This window comes from Osmia lignaria, unplaced genomic scaffold (assembly GCF_051020975.1).
Source record: "Osmia lignaria lignaria isolate PbOS001 unplaced genomic scaffold, iyOsmLign1 scaffold0005, whole genome shotgun sequence".
In the NCBI taxonomy this organism is placed as follows: Eukaryota; Metazoa; Arthropoda; class Insecta; order Hymenoptera; family Megachilidae; genus Osmia; species Osmia lignaria.
Genome location: NW_027478162.1, coordinates 479,864 through 502,804, shown reverse-complemented (window position 1 = coordinate 502,804; position 22,941 = coordinate 479,864).

Sequence of the window (22,941 nt, the reverse complement as noted above, 5' to 3'; positions counted from 1 at the left end):
AGTTCTCGAGATATATCAAGATATTTAAAAGTTAAGAAGCCGCACCATCATAATAGAGATACAGAAACACCGTGGCCCCTTTCTTTGGGATAACTCTGCACTATTGCGAGCTGGAAATGCCACTTCCAGTTTAGCTGTGCAGAAGAAGAACAACAAGAAGAAGAAATATCTCGAAATATGTCCGTTAGGCCCCTTCCCTTGAGATAAATCTGCAAATATTTCGGAAACGAAGCGAGCTATGGCAAAATGTTAAGAGACCTTTTTTGTAGAGAATTAAGTTTCCTACGTTTTATGTTGTATGATATTTTTTGATCAGATGCGTAGTTCTCGAGATATATCAAGATATTTAAAAGTTCCGAAGCCGCACCAACATAATAGAGATACAGAAACACCGTGGCCCCTCTCTTTGAGATAACTCTGCACTATTGCGAGCTGGAAATGCCACTTCCAGTTTAGCTGTGCAAAAGAAGAACAACAAGAAGAAGAAATATCTCGAAATATGTCCGTTAGGCCCCTTCCCTTGAGATAAATCTGCAAATATCTCGGAAACGAAGCGAGCTATGGCAAAATCTTACGAGACTTTTTTGTAGAGAATTAAGTTTCCTACTTTTTATGTTCTATGATATTTTTCGATCAGATGCGTAGTTCTCGAGATATATCAAGATATTTAAAAGTTCCGAAGCCGCACCAACATAATAGAGATACAGAAACACCGTGGCCCCTTTCTTTGAGATAACTCTGCACTATTGCGAGCTGGAAATGCCACTTCCAGTTTAGCTGTGCAGAAGAAGAACAACAAGAAGAAGAAATATCTCGAAATATGTCCGTTAGGCCCCTTCCCTTGAGGTAAATCTGCAAATATTTCGGAAACGAAGCGAGCTATGGCAAAATGTTAAGAGACCTTTTTTGTAGAGAATTAAGTTTCCTACTTTTTATGTTTTATGATATTTTTTGATCGGATGCGTAGTTCTCGAGATATATCAAGATATTTAAAAGTTCCGCAGCCGCACCAACATAATAGAGATACAGAAACACCGTGGCCCCTTTCTTTGAGATAACTCTGCACTATTGCGAGCTGCAAATGCCACTTCCAGCTTAGCTGTGCAGAAGAAGAACAACAAGAAGAAGAAATATCTGGAAATATGTCCGTCAGGCCCCTTCCCTTGAGATAAATCTGCAAATATCTCGGAAACGAAGCGAGCTACGGCAAAATGTTAAGAGACCTTTTTTGTAGAGAATTATATTTCCCACAATTTAGGTTCTATGATATTTTTTGATCAGAAGCGTAGTTTTCGAGATATATCGAGATATTTAAAAGATCCGAAGCCGCACCAACATAATAGAGATACAGAAACACCGTGGCCCCTTTCTTTGAGATAACTCTGCACCATTGCGAGCTGCAAATGCCACTTCCAGCTTAGCTGTGCAGAAGAAGACCAACAAGAAGAAGAAATATCTCGAAATATGTCCGTCAGGCCCCTTCCCTTGAGATAAATCTGCAAATATCTCGGAAACGAAGCGAGCTATGGCAAAATGTTAAGAGACCTTATTTGTAGAGAATTAAGTTTCCTACTTTTTATGTTGTATGATATTATTTGATCAGATGCGTAGTTCTCGAGATATATCAAGATATTTAAAAGTTCCGAAGCCGCACCAACATAATAGAGATACAGAAACACCGTGGCATCTTTCTTTGAGATAACTCTGCACTAGTGCGAGCCGCAAATGCCACTTCCAGCTTAGCTGTGCAGAAGAAGAACAACAAGAAGAAGAAATATCTCGAAATATGTCCGTCAGGCCCCTTCCCTTGAGATAAATCTGCAAATATCTCGGAAACGAAGCGAGCTATGGTAAAATGTTAAGAGACCTTTTTTGTAGAGAATTAAGTTTCCTACTTTTTATGTTCTATGATATTTTTTGATCAGATGCGTAGTTCTCGAGATATATCAAGATATTTAAAAGTTCCGAAGCCGCACCAACATAATAGAGATACAGAAACACCGTGGCCCCTTTGTTTGAGATAACTCTGCACTAGTGCGAGCCGCAAATGCCACTTCCAGCTTAGCTGTGCAGAAGAAGAACAACAAGAAGAACAAATATCTCGAAATATGTCCGTCAGGCCACTTCCCTTGAGATAAATCTGCAAATATCTCGGAAACGAAGCGAGCTATGGCAAAATGTTAAGAGACCTTCTTTGTAGAGAATTATGTTTCCTACTTTTTATGTTCTATGATATTTTTTGATCAGACGCGTAGCTCTCGAGATATATCAAGATATTTAAAAGTTCCGAAGCCGCACCAACATAATAGAGATACAGAAACACCGTGGCCCCTTTCTTTGAGATAACTCTGCACTATTGCGAGCTGCAAATGCCACTTCCAGCTTAGCTGTGCAGAAGAAGAACAACAAGAAGAAGAAATATCTGGAAATATGTCCGTCAGGCCCCTTCCCTTGAGATAAATCTGCAAATATCTCGGAAACGAAGCGAGCTACGGCAAAATGTTAAGAGACCTTTTTTGTAGAGAATTATATTTCCCACAATTTAGGTTCTATGATATTTTTTGATCAGAAGCGTAGTTTTCGAGATATATCGAGATATTTAAAAGATCCGAAGCCGCACCAACATAATAGAGATACAGAAACACCGTGGCCCCTTTCTTTGAGATAACTCTGCACCATTGCGAGCTGCAAATGCCACTTCCAGCTTAGCTGTGCAGAAGAAGACCAACAAGAAGAAGAAATATCTCGAAATATGTCCGTCAGGCCCCTTCCCTTGAGATAAATCTGCAAATATCTCGGAAACGAAGCGAGCTATGGCAAAATGTTAAGAGACCTTATTTGTAGAGAATTAAGTTTCCTACTTTTTATGTTGTATGATATTATTTGATCAGATGCGTAGTTCTCGAGATATATCAAGATATTTAAAAGTTCCGAAGCCGCACCAACATAATAGAGATACAGAAACACCGTGGCATCTTTCTTTGAGATAACTCTGCACTAGTGCGAGCCGCAAATGCCACTTCCAGCTTAGCTGTGCAGAAGAAGAACAACAAGAAGAAGAAATATCTCGAAATATGTCCGTCAGGCCCCTTCCCTTGAGATAAATCTGCAAATATCTCGGAAACGAAGCGAGCTATGGTAAAATGTTAAGAGACCTTTTTTGTAGAGAATTAAGTTTCCTACTTTTTATGTTCTATGATATTTTTTGATCAGATGCGTAGTTCTCGAGATATATCAAGATATTTAAAAGTTCCGAAGCCGCACCAACATAATAGAGATACAGAAACACCGTGGCCCCTTTGTTTGAGATAACTCTGCACTAGTGCGAGCCGCAAATGCCACTTCCAGCTTAGCTGTGCAGAAGAAGAACAACAAGAAGAACAAATATCTCGAAATATGTCCGTCAGGCCACTTCCCTTGAGATAAATCTGCAAATATCTCGGAAACGAAGCGAGCTATGGCAAAATGTTAAGAGACCTTCTTTGTAGAGAATTATGTTTCCTACTTTTTATGTTCTATGATATTTTTTGATCAGACGCGTAGCTCTCGAGATATATCAAGATATTTAAAAGTTCCGAAGCCGCACCAACATAATAGCGATACAGAAACACCGTGGCCCCTCTCTTTGAGATAACTCTGCACTATTGCGAGCTGGAAATGCCACGTCCAGTTTAGCTGTGCAGAAGAAGAACAACAAGAAGAAGAAATATCTCGAAATATGTCCGTTAGGCCCCTTCCCTTGAGATAAATCTGCAAATATCTCGGAAACGAAGCGAGCTATGGCAAAATGTTAAGAGACCTTTTTTGTAGAGAATTATGTTTCCTACAATTTATGTTCTATGATATTTTTTGATCAGAAGCGTAGTTCTCGAGATATATCGAGATATTTAAAAGTTCCGAAGCCGCACCAACATAATAGAGATACAGAAACACCGTGGCCCCTTTCTTTGAGATAACTCTGCACTATTGCGAGCTGCAAATGCCACTTCCAGCTTAGCTGTGCAGAAGAAGAACAACAAGAAGAAGAAATATCTCGAAATATGTCCGTTAGGCCCCTTCCCTTGAGATAAATCTGCAAATATTTCGGAAACGAAGCGAGCTATGGCAAAATGTTAAGAGACCTTTTTTGTAGAGAATTAAGTTTCCTACGTTTTATGTTGTATGATATTTTTTGATCAGATGCGTAGTTCTCGAGATATATCAAGATATTTAAAAGTTCCGAAGCCGCACCAACATAATAGAGATACAGAAACACCGTGGCCCCTCTCTTTGAGATAACTCTGCACTATTGCGAGCTGCAAATGCCACTTCCAGCTTAGCTGTGCAGAAGAAGAACAACAAGAAGAAGAAATATCTGGAAATATGTCCGTCAGGCCCCTTCCCTTGAGATAAATCTGCAAATATCTCGGAAACGAAGCGAGCTACGGCAAAATGTTAAGAGACCTTTTTTGTAGAGAATTATATTTCCCACAATTTAGGTTCTATGATATTTTTTGATCAGAAGCGTAGTTTTCGAGATATATCGAGATATTTAAAAGATCCGAAGCCGCACCAACATAATAGAGATACAGAAACACCGTGGCCCCTTTCTTTGAGATAACTCTGCACCATTGCGAGCTGCAAATGCCACTTCCAGCTTAGCTGTGCAGAAGAAGACCAACAAGAAGAAGAAATATCTCGAAATATGTCCGTCAGGCCCCTTCCCTTGAGATAAATCTGCAAATATCTCGGAAACGAAGCGAGCTATGGCAAAATGTTAAGAGACCTTATTTGTAGAGAATTAAGTTTCCTACTTTTTATGTTGTATGATATTATTTGATCAGATGCGTAGTTCTCGAGATATATCAAGATATTTAAAAGTTCCGAAGCCGCACCAACATAATAGAGATACAGAAACACCGTGGCATCTTTCTTTGAGATAACTCTGCACTAGTGCGAGCCGCAAATGCCACTTCCAGCTTAGCTGTGCAGAAGAAGAACAACAAGAAGAAGAAATATCTCGAAATATGTCCGTCAGGCCCCTTCCCTTGAGATAAATCTGCAAATATCTCGGAAACGAAGCGAGCTATGGTAAAATGTTAAGAGACCTTTTTTGTAGAGAATTAAGTTTCCTACTTTTTATGTTCTATGATATTTTTTGATCAGATGCGTAGTTCTCGAGATATATCAAGATATTTAAAAGTTCCGAAGCCGCACCAACATAATAGAGATACAGAAACACCGTGGCCCCTTTGTTTGAGATAACTCTGCACTAGTGCGAGCCGCAAATGCCACTTCCAGCTTAGCTGTGCAGAAGAAGAACAACAAGAAGAACAAATATCTCGAAATATGTCCGTCAGGCCACTTCCCTTGAGATAAATCTGCAAATATCTCGGAAACGAAGCGAGCTATGGCAAAATGTTAAGAGACCTTCTTTGTAGAGAATTATGTTTCCTACTTTTTATGTTCTATGATATTTTTTGATCAGACGCGTAGCTCTCGAGATATATCAAGATATTTAAAAGTTCCGAAGCCGCACCAACATAATAGCGATACAGAAACACCGTGGCCCCTCTCTTTGAGATAACTCTGCACTATTGCGAGCTGGAAATGCCACGTCCAGTTTAGCTGTGCAGAAGAAGAACAACAAGAAGAAGAAATATCTCGAAATATGTCCGTTAGGCCCCTTCCCTTGAGATAAATCTGCAAATATCTCGGAAACGAAGCGAGCTATGGCAAAATGTTAAGAGACCTTTTTTGTAGAGAATTATGTTTCCTACAATTTATGTTCTATGATATTTTTTGATCAGAAGCGTAGTTCTCGAGATATATCGAGATATTTAAAAGTTCCGAAGCCGCACCAACATAATAGAGATACAGAAACACCGTGGCCCCTTTCTTTGAGATAACTCTGCACTATTGCGAGCTGCAAATGCCACTTCCAGCTTAGCTGTGCAGAGGAAGAACAACAAGAAGAAGAAATATCTCGAAATATGTCCGTCAGGCCAGTTCCTTTGAGCTGAATCTGCAAATATCTCGGAAACGAAGCGAGCTATGGCAAAATGTTAAGAGACCTTTTTTGTAGAGAATTGAGTTTCCTACTTTTTATGTTCTATGCTATTTTTTGATCAGATGCGTAGTTCTCGAGATATATCAAGATATTTAAAAGTTAAGAAGCCGCACCATCATAATAGAGATACAGAAACACCGTGGCCCCTTTCTTTGAGATAACTCTGCACTATTGCGAGCTGGAAATGCCACTTCCAGTTTAGCTGTGCAGAAGAAGAACAACAAGAAGAAGAAATATCTCGAAATATGTCCGTTAGGCCCCTTCCCTTGAGATAAATCTGCAAATATTTCGGAAACGAAGCGAGCTATGGCAAAATGTTAAGAGACCTTTTTTGTAGAGAATTAAGTTTCCTACGTTTTATGTTGTATGATATTTTTTGATCAGATGCGTAGTTCTCGAGATATATCAAGATATTTAAAAGTTCCGAAGCCGCACCAACATAATAGAGATACAGAAACACCGTGGCCCCTCTCTTTGAGATAACTCTGCACTATTGCGAGCTGGAAATGCCACTTCCAGTTTAGCTGTGCAAAAGAAGAACAACAAGAAGAAGAAATATCTCGAAATATGTCCGTTAGGCCCCTTCCCTTGAGATAAATCTGCAAATATCTCGGAAACGAAGCGAGCTATGGCAAAATCTTACCAGACTTTTTTGTAGAGAATTAAGTTTCCTACTTTTTATGTTCTATGATATTTTTCGATCAGATGCGTAGTTCTCGAGATATATCAAGATATTTAAAAGTTCCGAAGCCGCACCAACATAATAGAGATACAGAAACACCGTGGCCCCTTTCTTTGAGATAACTCTGCACTATTGCGAGCTGGAAATGCCACTTCCAGTTTAGCTGTGCAGAAGAAGAACAACAAGAAGAAGAAATATCTCGAAATATGTCCGTTAGGCCCCTTCCCTTGAGGTAAATCTGCAAATATTTCGGAAACGAAGCGAGCTATGGCAAAATGTTAAGAGACCTTTTTTGTAGAGAATTAAGTTTCCTACGTTTTATGTTGTATGATATTTTTTGATCAGATGCGTAGTTCTCGAGATATATCAAGATATTTAAAAGTTCCGAAGCCGCACCAACATAATAGAGATACAGAAACACCGTGGCCCCTCTCTTTGAGATAACTCTGCACTATTGCGAGCTGGAAATGCCACTTCCAGTTTAGCTGTGCAGAAGAAGAACAACAAGAAGAAGAAATATCTCGAAATATGTCCGTTAGGCCCCTTCCCTTGAGATAAATCTGCAAATATCTCGGAAACGAAGCGAGCTATGGCAAAATCTTACGAGACTTTTTTGTAGAGAATTAAGTTTCCTACTTTTTATGTTCTATGATATTTTTTGATCAGATGCGTAGTTCTCGAGATATATCAAGATATTTAAAAGTTCCGAAGCCGCACCAACATAATAGAGATACAGAAACACCGTGGCCCCTTTCTTTGAGATAACTCTGTACTATTGCGAGCCGGAAATGCCACTTCCAGTTTAGCTGTGCAGAAGAAGAACAACAAGAAGAAGAAATATCTCGAAATATGTCCGTTAGGCCCCTTCCCTTGAGATGAATCTGCAAATATCTCGGAAACGAAGCGAGCTATCGCAAAATGTTAAGAGACGTTTTTTGTAGAGAATTATGTTCCCTACAATTTATGTTCTATGATATTTTTTGATCAGAAGCGTAGTTTTCGAGATATATCGAGATATTTAAAAGTTCCGAAGCAGCACCAACATAATAGAGATACAGAAACACCGTGGCCCCTTTCTTTGAGATAACTCTGCACTATTGCGAGCTGCAAATGCCACTTCCAGCTTAGCTGTGCAGAAGAAGAACAACAAGAAGAAGAAATATCTCGAAATGTGTCCGTCAGGCCCCTTCCCTTGAGATAAATCTGCAAATATCTCGGAAACGAAGAGAGCTATGGCAAAATGTTGAGAGACCTTTTTTGTAGAGAATTAAGTTTCCTACTTTTTATGTTCTATGATATTTTTTGATCAGATGCGTAGTTCTCGAGATATATCAAGATATTTAAAAGTTCCGAAGCCGCACCAACATAATAGAGATACAGAAACACCGTGGCCCCTTTCTTTGAGATAACTCTGTACTATTGCGAGCTGGAAATGCCACTTCCAGTTTAGCTGTGCAGAAGAAGAACAACAAGAAGAAGAAATATCTCGAAATATGTCCGTTAGGCCCCTTCCCTTGAGATGAATCTGCAAATATCTCGGAAACGAAGCGAGCTATGGCAAAATGTTAAGAGACGTTTTTTGTAGAGAATTATGTTTCCTACAATTTATGTTCTATGATATTTTTTGATCAGAAGCGTAGTTTTCGGGATATATCGAGATATTTAAAAGTTCCGAAGCAGCACCAACATAATAGAGATACAGAAACACCGTGGCCCCTTTCTTTGAGATAACTCTGCACTAGTGCGAGCCGCAAATGCCACTTCCAGCTTAGCTGTGCAGAAGAAGAACAACAAGAAGAAGAAATATCTCGAAATATGTCCGTCAGGCCCCTTCCCTTGAGATAAATCTGCAAATATCTCGGAAACGAAGCGAGCTATGGCAAAATGTTAAGAGACCTTTTTTGTAGAGAATTAAGTTTCCTACTTTTTATGTTCTATGATATTTTTTGATCAGATGCGTAGTTCTCGAGATATATCAAGATATTTAAAAGTTCCGAAGCCGCACCAACATAATAGAGATACAGAAACACCGTGGCCCCTCTCTTTGAGATAACTCTGCACTAGTGCGAGCTGGAAATGCCACTTCCAGTTTAGCTGTGCAGAAGAAGAACAACAAGAAGAAGAAATATCTCGAAATATGTCCGTCAGGCCCCTTCCCTTGAGATAAATCTGCAAATATCTCGGAAACGAAGCGAGCTATGGCAAAATGTTAAGAGACCTTTTTTGTAGAGAATTATGTTTCCTACTTTTTATGTTCTATGATATTTTTTGATCAGACGCGTAGCTCTCGAGATATATCAAGATATTTAAAAGTTCCGAAGCCGCACCAACATAATAGCGATACAGAAACACCGTGGCCCCTCTCTTTGAGATAACTCTGCACTATTGCGAGCTGGAAATGCCACGTCCAGTTTAGCTGTGCAGAAGAAGAACAACAAGAAGAAGAAATATCTCGAAATATGTCCGTTAGGCCCCTTCCCTTGAGATAAATCTGCAAATATCTCGGAAACGAAGCGAGCTATGGCAAAATGTTAAGCGACCTTTTTTGTAGAGAATTATGTTTCCTACAATTTATGTTCTATGATATTTTTTGATCAGAAGCGTAGTTTTCGAGATATATCGAGATATTTAAAAGTTCCGAAGCCGCACCAACATAATAGAGATACAGAAACACCGTGGCCCCTTTCTTTGAGATAACTCTGCACTATTGCGAGCTGCAAATGCCACTTCCAGCTTAGCTGTGCAGAGGAAGAACAACAAGAAGAAGAAATATCTCGAAATATGTCCGTCAGGCCAGTTCCTTTGAGCTGAATCTGCAAATATCTCGGAAACGAAGCGAGCTATGGCAAAATGTTAAGAGACCTTTTTTGTAGAGAATTGAGTTTCCTACTTTTTATGTTCTATGATATTTTTTGATCAGATGCGTAGTTCTCGAGATATATCAAGATATTTAAAAGTGAAGAAGCCGCACCAACATAATAGAGATACAGAAACACCGTGGCCCCTTTCTTTGAGATAACTCTGCACTATTGCGAGCTGGAAATGCCACTTCCAGTTTAGCTGTGCAGAAGAAGAACAACAAGAAGAAGAAATATCTCGAAATATGTCCGTTAGGCCCCTTCCCTTGAGATAAATCTGCAAATATTTCGGAAACGAAGCGAGCTATGGCAAAATGTTAAGAGACCTTTTTTGTAGAGAATTAAGTTTCCTACGTTTTATGTTGTATGATATTTTTTGATCAGATGCGTAGTTCTCGAGATATATCAAGATATTTAAAAGTTCCGAAGCCGCACCAACATAATAGAGATACAGAAACACCGTGGCCCCTCTCTTTGAGATAACTCTGCACTATTGCGAGCTGGAAATGCCACTTCCAGTTTAGCTGTGCAGAAGAAGAACAACAAGAAGAAGAAATATCTCGAAATATGTCCGTTAGGCCCCTTCCGTTGAGATAAATCTGCAAATATCTCGGAAACGAAGCGAGCTATGGCAAAATCTTACGAGACTTTTTTGTAGAGAATTAAGTTTCCTACTTTTTATGTTCTATGATATTTTTTGATCAGATGCGTAGTTCTCGAGATATATCAAGATATTTAAAAGTTCCGAAGCCGCACCAACATAATAGAGATACAGAAACACCGTGGCCCCTCTCTTTGAGATAACTCTGCACTATTGCGAGCTGGAAATGCCACTTCCAGTTTAGCTGTGCAGAAGAAGAACAACAAGAAGAAGAAATATCTCCAAATATGTCCGTTAGGCCCCTTCCCTTGAGATAAATCTGCAAATATCTCGGAAACCAAGAGAGCTATGGCAAAATGTTAAGAGACCTTTTTTGTAGAGAATTATGTTTCCTACAATTTATGTTCTATGATATTTTTTGATCAGAAGCGTAGTTTTCGAGATATATCGAGATATTTAAAAGTTCCGAAGCCGCACCAACATAATAGAGATACAGAAACACCGTGGCCCCTTTCTTTGAGATAACTCTGCACTAGTGCGAGCCGCAAATGCCACTTCCAGCTTAGCTGTGCAGAAGAAGAACAACAAGAAGAAGAAATATCTCGAAATATGTCCGTCAGGCCCCTTCCCTTGAGATAAATCTGCAAATATCTCGGAAACGAAGCGAGCTATGGCAAAATGTTAAGAGACATTTTTTGTAGAGAATTATGTTTCCTACAATTTATGTTCTATGATATTTTTTGATCAGAAGCGTAGTTTTCGAGATATATCGAGATATTTAAATGTTCCGAAGCCGCACCAACATAATAGGGATACAGAAACACCGTGGCCCCTTTCTTTGAGATAACTCTGCACTATTGCGAGCTGCAAATGCCACTTCCAGCTTAGCTGTGCAGAAGAAGAACAACAAGAAGAAGAAATATCTCGAAATATGTCCGTCAGGCCCCTTCCCTTGAGATAAATCTGCAAATATCTCGGAAACGAAGCGAGCTATGGCAAAATGTTGAGAGACCTTTTTTGTAGAGAATTAAGTTTCCTACTTTTTATGTTCTATGATATTTTTTGATCAGATGCGTAGTTCTCGAGATATATCAAGATATTTAAAAGTTCCGAAGCCGCACCAACATAATAGAGATACAGAAACACCGTGGCCCCTCTCTTTGAGATAACTCTGCACTATTGCGAGCTGGAAATGCCACTTCCAGTTTAGCTGTGCAGAAGAAGAACAACAAGAAGAAGAAATATCTCGAAATATGTCCGTCAGGCCCCTTCCCTTGAGATAAATCTGCAAATATCTCGGAAACGAAGCGAGCTATGGCAAAATGTTAAGAGACCTTTTGTGTAGAGAATTAGGTTTCCTACTTTTTATGTTCTATGATATTTTTTGATCAGATGCGTAGTTCTCGAGATATATCAAGATATTTAAAAGTTCCGAAGCCGCACCAACATAATAGAGATACAGAAACACCGTGGCCCCTCTCTTTGAGATAACTCTGCACTAGTGCGAGCTGGAAATGCCAGTTCCAGTTTAGCTGTGCAGAAGAAGAACAACAAGAAGAAGAAATATCTCGAAATATGTCCGTCAGGCCCCTTCCCTTGAGATAAATCTGCAAAGATCTCGGAAACGAAGCGAGCTATGGCAAAATGTTAAGAGACGTTTTTTGTAGAGAATTATGTTTCCTACAATTTATGTTCTATGATATTTTTTGATCAGAAGCGTAGTTTTCGAGATATATCGAGATATTTAAAAGTTCCGAAGCCGCACCAACATAATAGAGATACAGAAACACCGTGGCATCTTTCTTTGAGATAACCCTGCACTAGTGCGAGCCGCAAATGCCACTTCCAGCTTAGCTGTGCAGAAGAAGAACAACAAGAAGAAGAAATATCTCGAAATATGTCCGTCAGGCCCCTTCCCTTGAGATAAATCTGCAAATATCTCGGAAACGAAGCGAGCTATGGTAAAATGTTTAGAGACCTTTTTTGTAGAGAATTATGTTTCCTACAATTTATGTTCTATGATATTTTTTGATCAGAAGCGTAGTTTTCGAGATATATCGAGATATTTAAAAGTTCCGAAGCCGCACCAACATAATAGAGATACAGAAACACCGTGGCATCTTTCTTTGAGATAACTTTGCACTAGTGCGAGCCGCAAATGCCACTTCCAGCTTAGCTGTGCAGAAGAAGAACAACAAGAAGAAGAAATATCTCGAAATATGTCCGTCAGGCCCCTTCCCTTGAGATAAATCTGCAAATATCTCGGAAACGAAGCGAGCTATGGTAAAATGTTAAGAGACCTTTTTTGTAGAGAATTAAGTTTCCTACTTTTTATGTTCTATGATATTTCTTGATCAGATGCGTAGTTCTCGAGATATATCAAGATATTTAAAAGTTCCGAAGCCGCACCAACATAATAGAGATACAGAAACACCGTGGCCCCTTTGTTTGAGATAACTCTGCACTAGTGCGAGCCGCAAATGCCACTTCCAGCTTAGCTGTGCAGAAGAAGAACAACAAGAAGAAGAAATATCTCGAAATATGTCCGTCAGGCCCCTTCCCTTGAGATAAATCTGCAAATATCTCGGAAACGAAGCGAGCTATGGCAAAATGTTAAGAGACCTTTTTTGTAGAGAATTATGTTTCCTACAATTTATGTTCTATGATATTTTTTGATCAGAAGCGTAGTTTTCGAGATATATCGAGATATTTAAAAGTTCCGAAGCCGCACCAACATAATAGAGATACAGAAACACCGTGGCCCCTTTCTTTGAGATAACTCTGCACTATTGCGAGCTGCAAATGCCACTTCCAGCTTAGCTGTGCAGAGGAAGAACAACAAGAAGAAGAAATATCTCGAAATATGTCCGTCAGGCCAGTTCCTTTGAGCTGAATCTGCAAATATCTCGGAAACGAAGCGAGCTATGGCAAAATGTTAAGAGACCTTTTTTGTAGAGAATTATGTTTCCTACTTTTTATGTTCTATGATATTTTTTGATCAGACGCGTAGCTCTCGAGATATATCAAGATATTTAAAAGCTCCGAAGCCGCACCAACATAATAGAGATACAGAAACACCGTGGCCCCTCTCTTTGAGATAACTCTGCACTAGTGCGAGCCGCAAATGCCACTTCCAGCTTAGCTGTGCAGAAGAAGAACAACAAGAAGAAGAAATATCTCGAAATATGTCCGTCAGGCCCCTTCCCTTGAGATAAATCTGCAAATATCTCGGAAACCAAGAGAGCTATGGCAAAATGTTAAGAGACCTTTTTTGTAGAGAATTATGTTTCCTACAATTTATGTTCTATGATATTTTTTGATCAGAAGCGTAGTTTTCGAGATATATCGAGATATTTAAATGTTCCGAAGCCGCACCAACATAATAGGGATACAGAAACACCGTGGCCCCTTTCTTTGAGATAACTCTGCACTATTGCGAGCTGCAAATGCCACTTCCAGCTTAGCTGTGCAGAAGAAGAACAACAAGAAGAAGAAATATCTCGAAATATGTCCGTCAGGCCCCTTCCCTTGAGATAAATCTGCAAATATCTCGGAAACGAAGCGAGCTATGGCAAAATGTTGAGAGACCTTTTTTGTAGAGAATTAAGTTTCCTACTTTTTATGTTCTATGATATTTTTTGATCAGATGCGTAGTTCTCGAGATATATCAAGATATTTAAAAGTTCCGAAGCCGCACCAACATAATAGAGATACAGAAACACCGTGGCCCCTCTCTTTGAGATAACTCTGCACTATTGCGAGCTGGAAATGCCACTTCCAGTTTAGCTGTGCAGAAGAAGAACAACAAGAAGAAGAAATATCTCGAAATATGTCCGTCAGGCCCCTTCCCTTGAGATAAATCTGCAAATATCTCGGAAACGAACAGAGCTATGGCAAAATGTTAAGAGACCTTTTTTGTAGAAAATTAAGTTTCCTACTTTTTATGTTCTATGATATTTTTTGATCTGATGCGTAGTTCTCGAGATATATCAAGATATTTAAAAGTTCCGAAGCCGCACCAACATAATAGAGATACAGAAACACCGTGGCCCCTTTCTTTGAGATAACTCTGCACTATTGCGAGCTGTAAATGCCACTTCCAGCTTAGCTGTGCAGAAGAAGAACAACAAGAAGAAGACATATCTCGAAATATGTCCGTCAGGCCCCTTCCCTTGAGATATATCTGCAAATATCTCGGAAACGAAGCGAGCTATGGCAAAATGTTAAGAGACCTTTTTTGTAGAGAATTATGTTTCCTACAATTTACGTTCTATGATATTTTTTGATCAGAAGCGTAGTTTTCGAGATATATCGAGATATTTAAAAGTTCCGAAGCCGCACCAACATAATAGAGATACAGAAACACCGTGGCCCCTTTCTTTGAGATAACTCTGCACTATTGCGAGCCGCAAATGCCACTTCCAGCTTAGCTGTGCAGAAGAAGAACAACAAGAAGAAGAAATATCTCGAAATATGTCCGTCAGGCCCCTTCCCCTGAGATAAATCTGCAAATATCTCGGAAACGAAGCGAGCTATGGCAAAATGTTGAGAGACCTTTTTTGTAGAGAATTAAGTTTCCTACGTTTTATGTTCTATGATATTTTTTGATCAGATGCGTAGTTCTCGAGCTATATCAAGATATTTAAAAGTTCCGAAGCCGCACCAACATAATAGAGATACAGAAACACCGTGGCCCCTCTCTTTGAGATAACTCTGCACTATTGCGAGCTGGAAATGCCACTTCCAGTTTAGCTGTGCAGAAGAAGAACAACAAGAAGAAGAAATATCTCGAAATATGTCCGTCAGGCCCCTTCCCTTGAGATAAATCTGCAAATATCTCGGAAACGAAGCGAGCTATGGCAAAATGTTAAGAGACCTTTTTTGTAGAGAATTATGTTTCCAACAATTTATGTTCTATGATATTTTTTGATCAGAAGCGTAGTTTTCGAGATATATCGAGATATTTAAAAGTTCCGAAGCCGCACCAACATAATAGAGATACAGAAACACCGTGGCCCCTTTCTTTGAGATAACTCTGCACTATTGCGAGCTGCAAATGCCACTTCCAGCTTAGCTGTGCAGAGGAAGAACAACAAGAAGAAGAAATATCTCGAAATATGTCCGTCAGGCCAGTTCCATTGAGCTGAATCTGCAAATATCTCGGAAACGAAGCGAGCTATGGCAAAATGTTAGGAGATGTTTTTTGTAGAGAATTATGTTTCCTACAATTTATGTTCTATGATATTTTTTGATCAGAAGCGTAGTTTTCGAGATATATCGAGATATTTAAAAGTTCCGAAGCCGCACCAACATAATAGGGATACAGAAACACCGTGGCCCCTTTCTTTGAGATAACTCTGCACTAGTGCGAGCCGCAAATGCCACTTCCAGCTTAGCTGTGCAGAAGAAGAACAACAAGAAGAAGAAATATCTCGAAATATGTCCGTCAGGCCCCTTCCCTTGAGATAAATCTGCAAATATCTCGGAAACGAAGCGAGCTATGGCAAAATGTTACGAGACCTTTTTTGTAGAGAATTAAGTTTCCTACTTTTTATGTTCTATGATATTTTTTGATCTGATGCGTAGTTCTCGAGATATATCAAGATATTTAAAAGTTCCGAAGCCGCACCAACATAATAGAGATACAGAAACACCGTGGCCCCTTTCTTTGAGATAACTCTGCACTATTGCGAGCCGCAAATGCCACTTCCAGCTTAGCTGTGCAGAAGAAGAACAACAAGAAGAAGAAATATCTCGAAATATGTCCGTCAGGCCCCTTCCCTTGAGATAAATCTGCAAATATCTCGGAAACGAAGCGAGCTATGGCAAAATGTTAGGAGACGTTTTTTGTAGAGAATTATGTTTCCTACTTTTTATGTTCTATGATATTTTTTGATCAGATGCGTAGTTCTCGAGATATATCAAGATATTTAAAAGTTCCGAAGCCGCACCAACATAATAGAGATACAGAAACACCGTGGCCCCTTTCTTTGAGATAACTCTGCACTATTGCGAGCTGTAAATGCCACTTCCAGCTTAGCTGTGCAGAAGAAGAACAACAAGAAGAAGAAATATCTCGAAATATGTCCGTCAGGCCCCTTCCCTTGAGATATATCTGCAAATATCTCGGAAACGAAGCGAGCTATGGCAAAATGTTAAGAGACCTTTTTTGTAGAGAATTATGTTTCCTACAATTTATGTTCTATGATATTTTTTGATCAGAAGCGTAGTTTTCGAGATATATCGAGATATTTAAAAGTTCCGAAGCCGCACCAACATAATAGAGATACAGAAACACCGTGGCCCCTTTCGTTGAGATAACTCTGCACTAGTGCGAGCCGCAAATGCCACTTCCAGCTTAGCTGTGCAGAAGAAGAACAACAAGAAGAAGAAATATCTCGAAATATGTCCGTCAGGCCCCTTCCCTTGAGATAAATCTGCAAATATCTCGGAAACGAAGCGAGCTATGGCAAAATGTTAAGAGACGTTTTTTGTAGAGAATTATGTTTCCTACAATTTATGTTCTATGATATTTTTTGATCAGAAGCGTAGTTTTCGAGATATATCGAGATATTTAAAAGTTCCGAAGCCGCACCAACATAATAGGGATACAGAAACACCGTGGCCCCTTTCTTTGAGATAACTCTGCACTAGTGCGAGCCGCAAATGCCACTTCCAGCTTAGCTGTGCAGAAGAAGAACAACAAGAAGAAGAAATATCTCGAAATATGTCCGTCAGGCCCCTTCCCTTGAGATAAATCTGCAAATATCTCGGAAACGAAGCGGGCTATGGCAAAATGTTGAGAGACCTTTTTTGTAGAGAATTAAGTTTCCTACTTTTTATGTTCTATGATATTTTTTGATCAGATGCGTAGTTCTCGAGATATATCAAGATATTTAAAAGTTCCGAAGCCGCACCAACATAATAGAGATACAGAAACACCGTGGCCCCTTTCTTTGAGATAACTCTGCACTATTGCGAGCCGCAAATGCCACTTCCAGCTTAGCTGTGCAGAAGAAGAACAACAAGAAGAAGAAATATCTCGAAATATGTCCGTCAGGCCCCTTCCCTTGAGATAAATCTGCAAATATCTCGGAACCGAAGCGAGCTATGGCAAAATGTTGAGAGACCTTTTTTGTAGAGAATTAAGTTTCCTACGTTTTATGTTCTATGATATTTTTTGATCAGATGCGTAGTTCTCGAGCTATATCAAGATATTTAAAAGTTCCGAAGCCGCACCAACATAATAGAGATACAGAAACACCGTGGCCCCTCTCTTTGAGATAACTCTGCACTATTGCGAGCTGGAAATGCCACTTCCAGTTTAGCTGTGCAGAAGAAGAACAACAAGAAGAAGAAATATCTCGAAATATGTCCGTCAGGCCCCTTCCCTTGAGATAAATCTGCAAATATCTCGGAAACGAAGCGAGCTATGGCAAAATGTTAAGAGACCTTTTTTGTAGAGAATTATGTTTCCAACAATTTATGTTCTATGATATTTTTTGATCAGAAGCGTAGTTTTCGAGATATATCGAGATATTTAAAAGTTCCGAAGCCGCACCAACATAATAGAGATACAGAAACACCGTGGCCCCTTTCTTTGAGATAACTCTGCACTATTGCGAGCTGCAAATGCCACTTCCAGCTTAGCTGTGCAGAGGAAGAACAACAAGAAGAAGAAATATCTCGAAATATGTCCGTCAGGCCAGTTCCATTGAGCTGAATCTGCAAATATCTCGGAAACGAAGCGAGCTATGGCAAAATGTTAGGAGATGTTTTTTGTAGAGAATTATGTTTCCTACAATTTATGTTCTATGATATTTTTTGATCAGAAGCGTAGTTTTCGAGATATATCGAGATATTTAAAAGTTCCGAAGCCGCACCAACATAATAGGGATACAGAAACACCGTGGCCCCTTTCTTTGAGATAACTCTGCACTAGTGCGAGCCGCAAATGCCACTTCCAGCTTAGCTGTGCAGAAGAAGAACAACAAGAAGAAGAAATATCTCGAAATATGTCCGTCAGGCCCCTTCCCTTGAGATAAATCTGCAAATATCTCGGAAACGAAGCGAGCTATGGCAAAATGTTACGAGACCTTTTTTGTAGAGAATTAAGTTTCCTACTTTTTATGTTCTATGATATTTTTTGATCTGATGCGTAGTTCTCGAGATATATCAAGATATTTAAAAGTTCCGAAGCCGCACCAACATAATAGAGATACAGAAACACCGTGGCCCCTTTCTTTGAGATAACTCTGCACTATTGCGAGCCGCAAATGCCACTTCCAGCTTAGCTGTGCAGAAGAAGAACAACAAGAAGAAGAAATATCTCGAAATATGTCCGTCAGGCCCCTTCCCTTGAGATAAATCTGCAAATATCTCGGAAACGAAGCGAGCTATGGCAAAATGTTAGGAGACGTTTTTTGTAGAGAATTATGTTTCCTACTTTTTATGTTCTATGATATTTTTTGATCAGATGCGTAGTTCTCGAGATATATCAAGATATTTAAAAGTTCCGAAGCCGCACCAACATAATAGAGATACAGAAACACCGTGGCCCCTCTCTTTGAGATAACTCTGCACTATTGCGAGCTGGAAATGCCACTTCCAGTTTAGCTGTGCAGAAGAAGAACAACAAGAAGAAGAAATATCTCGAAATATGTCCGTTAGGCCCCTTCCCTTGAGATAAATCTGCAAATATCTCGGAAACGAAGCGAGCTATGGCAAAATGTTAAGAGACCTTTTTTGTAGAGAATTAAGTTTCCTACTTTTCATGTTCTATGATATTTTTTGATCAGATGCGTAGTTCGCGAGATATATCAAGATATTTAAAAGTTCCGAAGCCGCACCAACATAATAGAGATACAGAAACACCGTGGCCCCTTTCTTTGAGATAACTCTGCACTATTGCGAGCTGTAAATGCCACTTCCAGCTTAGCTGTGCAGAAGAAGAACAACAAGAAGAAGACATATCTCGAAATATGTCCGTCAGGCCCCTTCCCTTGAGATATATCTGCAAATATCTCGGAAACGAAGCGAGCTATGGCAAAATGTTAAGAGACCTTTTTTGTAGAGAATTATGTTTCCTACAATTTATGTTCTATGATATTTTTTGATCTGATGCGTAGGTCTCGAGATATATCAAGATATTTAAAAGTTCCGAAGCCGCACCAACATAATAGAGATACAGAAACACCGTGGCCCCTTTCTTTGAGATAACTCTGCACTATTGCGAGCTGTAAATGCCACTTCCAGCTTAGCTGTGCAGAAGAAGAACAACAAGAAGAAGAAATATCTCGAAATATGTCCGTCAGGCCCCTTCCCTTGAGATATATCTGCAAATATCTCGGAAACGAAGCGAGCTATGGCAAAATGTTAAGAGACCTTTTTTGTAGAGAATTAAGTTTCCTACTTTTTATGTTCTATGATATTTTTTGATCAGATGCGTAGTTCTCGAGATATATCGAGATATTTAAAAGTTCCGAAGCCGCACCAACATAATAGAGATACAGAAACACCGTGGCCCCTTTCGTTGAGATAACTCTGCACTAGTGCGAGCCGCAAATGCCACTTCCAGCTTAGCTGTGCAGAAGAAGAACAACAAGAAGAAGAAATATCTCGAAATATGTCCGTCAGGCCCCTTCCCTTGAGATAAATCTGCAAATATCTCGGAAACGAAGCGAGCTATGGCAAAATGTTAAGAGACGTTTTTTGTAGAGATTTATGTTTCCTACAATTTATGTTCTATGATATTTTTTGATCAGAAGCGTAGTTTTCGAGATATATCGAGATATTTAAAAGTTCCGAAGCCGCACCAACATAATAGGGATACAGAAACACCGTGGCCCCTTTCTTTGAGATAACTCTGCACTAGTGCGAGCCGCAAATGCCACTTCCAGCTTAGCTGTGCAGAAGAAGAACAACAAGAAGAAGAAATATCTCGAAATATGTCCGTCAGGCCCCTTCCCTTGAGATAAATCTGCAAATATCTCGGAAACGAAGCGGGCTATGGCAAAATGTTGAGAGACCTTTTTTGTAGAGAATTAAGTTTCCTACTTTTTATGTTCTATGATATTTTTTGATCAGATGCGTAGTTCTCGAGATATATCAAGATATTTAAAAGTTCCGAAGCCGCACCAACATAATAGAGATACAGAAACACCGTGGCCCCTCTCTTTGAGATAACTCTGCACTATTGCGAGCTGGAAATGCCACTCCCAGTTTAGCTGTGCAGAAGAAGAACAACAAGAAGAAGAAATATCTCGAAATATGTCCGTCAGGCCAGTTCCATTGAGCTGAATCTGCAAATATCTCGGAAACGAAGCGAGCTATGGCAAAATGTTAGGAGACGTTTTTTGTAGAGAATTATGTTTCCTACAATTTATGTTCTATGATATTTTTTGATCAGAAGCGTAGTTTTCGAGATATATCGAGATATTTAAAAGTTCCGAAGCCGCACCAACATAAGAGGGATACAGAAACACCGTGGCCCCTTTCTTTGAGATAACTCTGCACTAGTGCGAGCCGCAAATGCCACTTCCAGCTTAGCTGTGCAGAAGAAGAACAACAAGAAGAAGAAATATCTCGAAATATGTCCGTCAGGCCCCTTCCCTTGAGATAAATCTGCAAATATCTCGGAAACGAAGCGAGCTATGGCAAAATGTTACGAGACCTTTTTTGTAGAGAATTAAGTTTCCTACTTTTTATGTTCTATGATATTTTTTGATCAGATGCGTAGTTCTCGAGATATATCAAGATATTTAAAAGTTCCGAAGCCGCACCAACATAATAGAGATACAGAAACACCGTGGCCCCTCTCTTTGAGATAACTCTGCACTATTGCGAGCTGGAAATGCCACTTCCAGTTTAGCTGTGCAGAAGAAGAACAACAAGAAGAAGAAATATCTCGAAATATGTCCGTTAGGCCCCTTCCCTTGAGATAAATCTGCAAATATCTCGGAAACGAAGCGAGCTATGGCAAAATGTTAAGAGACCTTTTTTGTAGAGAATTAAGTTTCCTACTTTTCATGTTCTATGATATTTTTTGATCAGATGCGTAGTTCGCGAGATATATCAAGATATTTAAAAGTTCCGAAGCCGCACCAACATAATAGAGATACAGAAACACCGTGGCCCCTTTCTTTGAGATAACTCTGCACTATTGCGAGCTGTAAATGCCACTTCCAGCTTAGCTGTGCAGAAGAAGAACAACAAGAAGAAGACATATCTCGAAATATGTCCGTCAGGCCCCTTCCCTTGAGATATATCTGCAAATATCTCGGAAACGAAGCGAGCTATGGCAAAATGTTAAGAGACCTTTTTTGTAGAGAATTAAGTTTCCTACTTTTCATGTTCTATGATATTTTTTGATCAGATGCGTAGTTCGCGAGATATATCAAGATATTTAAAAGTTCCGAAGCCGCACCAACATAATAGAGATACAGAAACACCGTGGCCCCTTTCTTTGAGATAACTCTGCACTATTGCGAGCTGTAAATGCCACTTCCAGCTTAGCTGTGCAGAAGAAGAACAACAAGAAGAAGACATATCTCGAAATATGTCCGTCAGGCCCCTTCCCTTGAGATATATCTGCAAATATCTCGGAAACGAAGCGAGCTATGGCAAAATGTTAAGAGACCTTTTTTGTAGAGAATTATGTTTCCTACAATTTATGTTCTATGATATTTTTTGATCTGATGCGTAGGTCTCGAGATATATCAAGATATTTAAAAGTTCCGAAGCCGCACCAACATAATAGAGATACAGAAACACCGTGGCCCCTTTCTTTGAGATAACTCTGCACTATTGCGAGCTGTAAATGCCACTTCCAGCTTAGCTGTGCAGAAGAAGAACAACAAGAAGAAGAAATATCTCGAAATATGTCCGTCAGGCCCCTTCCCTTGAGATATATCTGCAAATATCTCGGAAACGAAGCGAGCTATGGCAAAATGTTAAGAGACCTTTTTTGTAGAGAATTAAGTTTCCTACTTTTTATGTTCTATGATATTTTTTGATCTGATGCGTAGTTCTCGAGATATATCGAGATATTTAAAAGTTCCGAAGCCGCACCAACATAATAGAGATACAGAAACACCGTGGCCCCTTTCGTTGAGATAACTCTGCACTAGTGCGAGCCGCAAATGCCACTTCCAGCTTAGCTGTGCAGAAGAAGAACAACAAGAAGAAGAAATATCTCGAAATATGTCCGTCAGGCCCCTTCCCTTGAGATAAATCTGCAAATATCTCGGAAACGAAGCGAGCTATGGCAAAATGTTAAGAGACGTTTTTTGTAGAGAATTATGTTTCCTACAATTTATGTTCTATGATATTTTTTGATCAGAAGCGTAGTTTTCGAGATATATCGAGATATTTAAAAGTTCCGAAGCCGCACCAACATAATAGGGATACAGAAACACCGTGGCCCCTTTCTTTGAGATAACTCTGCACTAGTGCGAGCCGCAAATGCCACTTCCAGCTTAGCTGTGCAGAAGAAGAACAACAAGAAGAAGAAATATCTCGAAATATGTCCGTCAGGCCCCTTCCCTTGAGATAAATCTGCAAATATCTCGGAAACGAAGCGGGCTATGGCAAAATGTTGAGAGACCTTTTTTGTAGAGAATTAAGTTTCCTACTTTTTATGTTCTATGATATTTTTTGATCAGATGCGTAGTTCTCGAGATATATCAAGATATTTAAAAGTTCCGAAGCCGCACCAACATAATAGAGATACAGAAACACCGTGGCCCCTCTC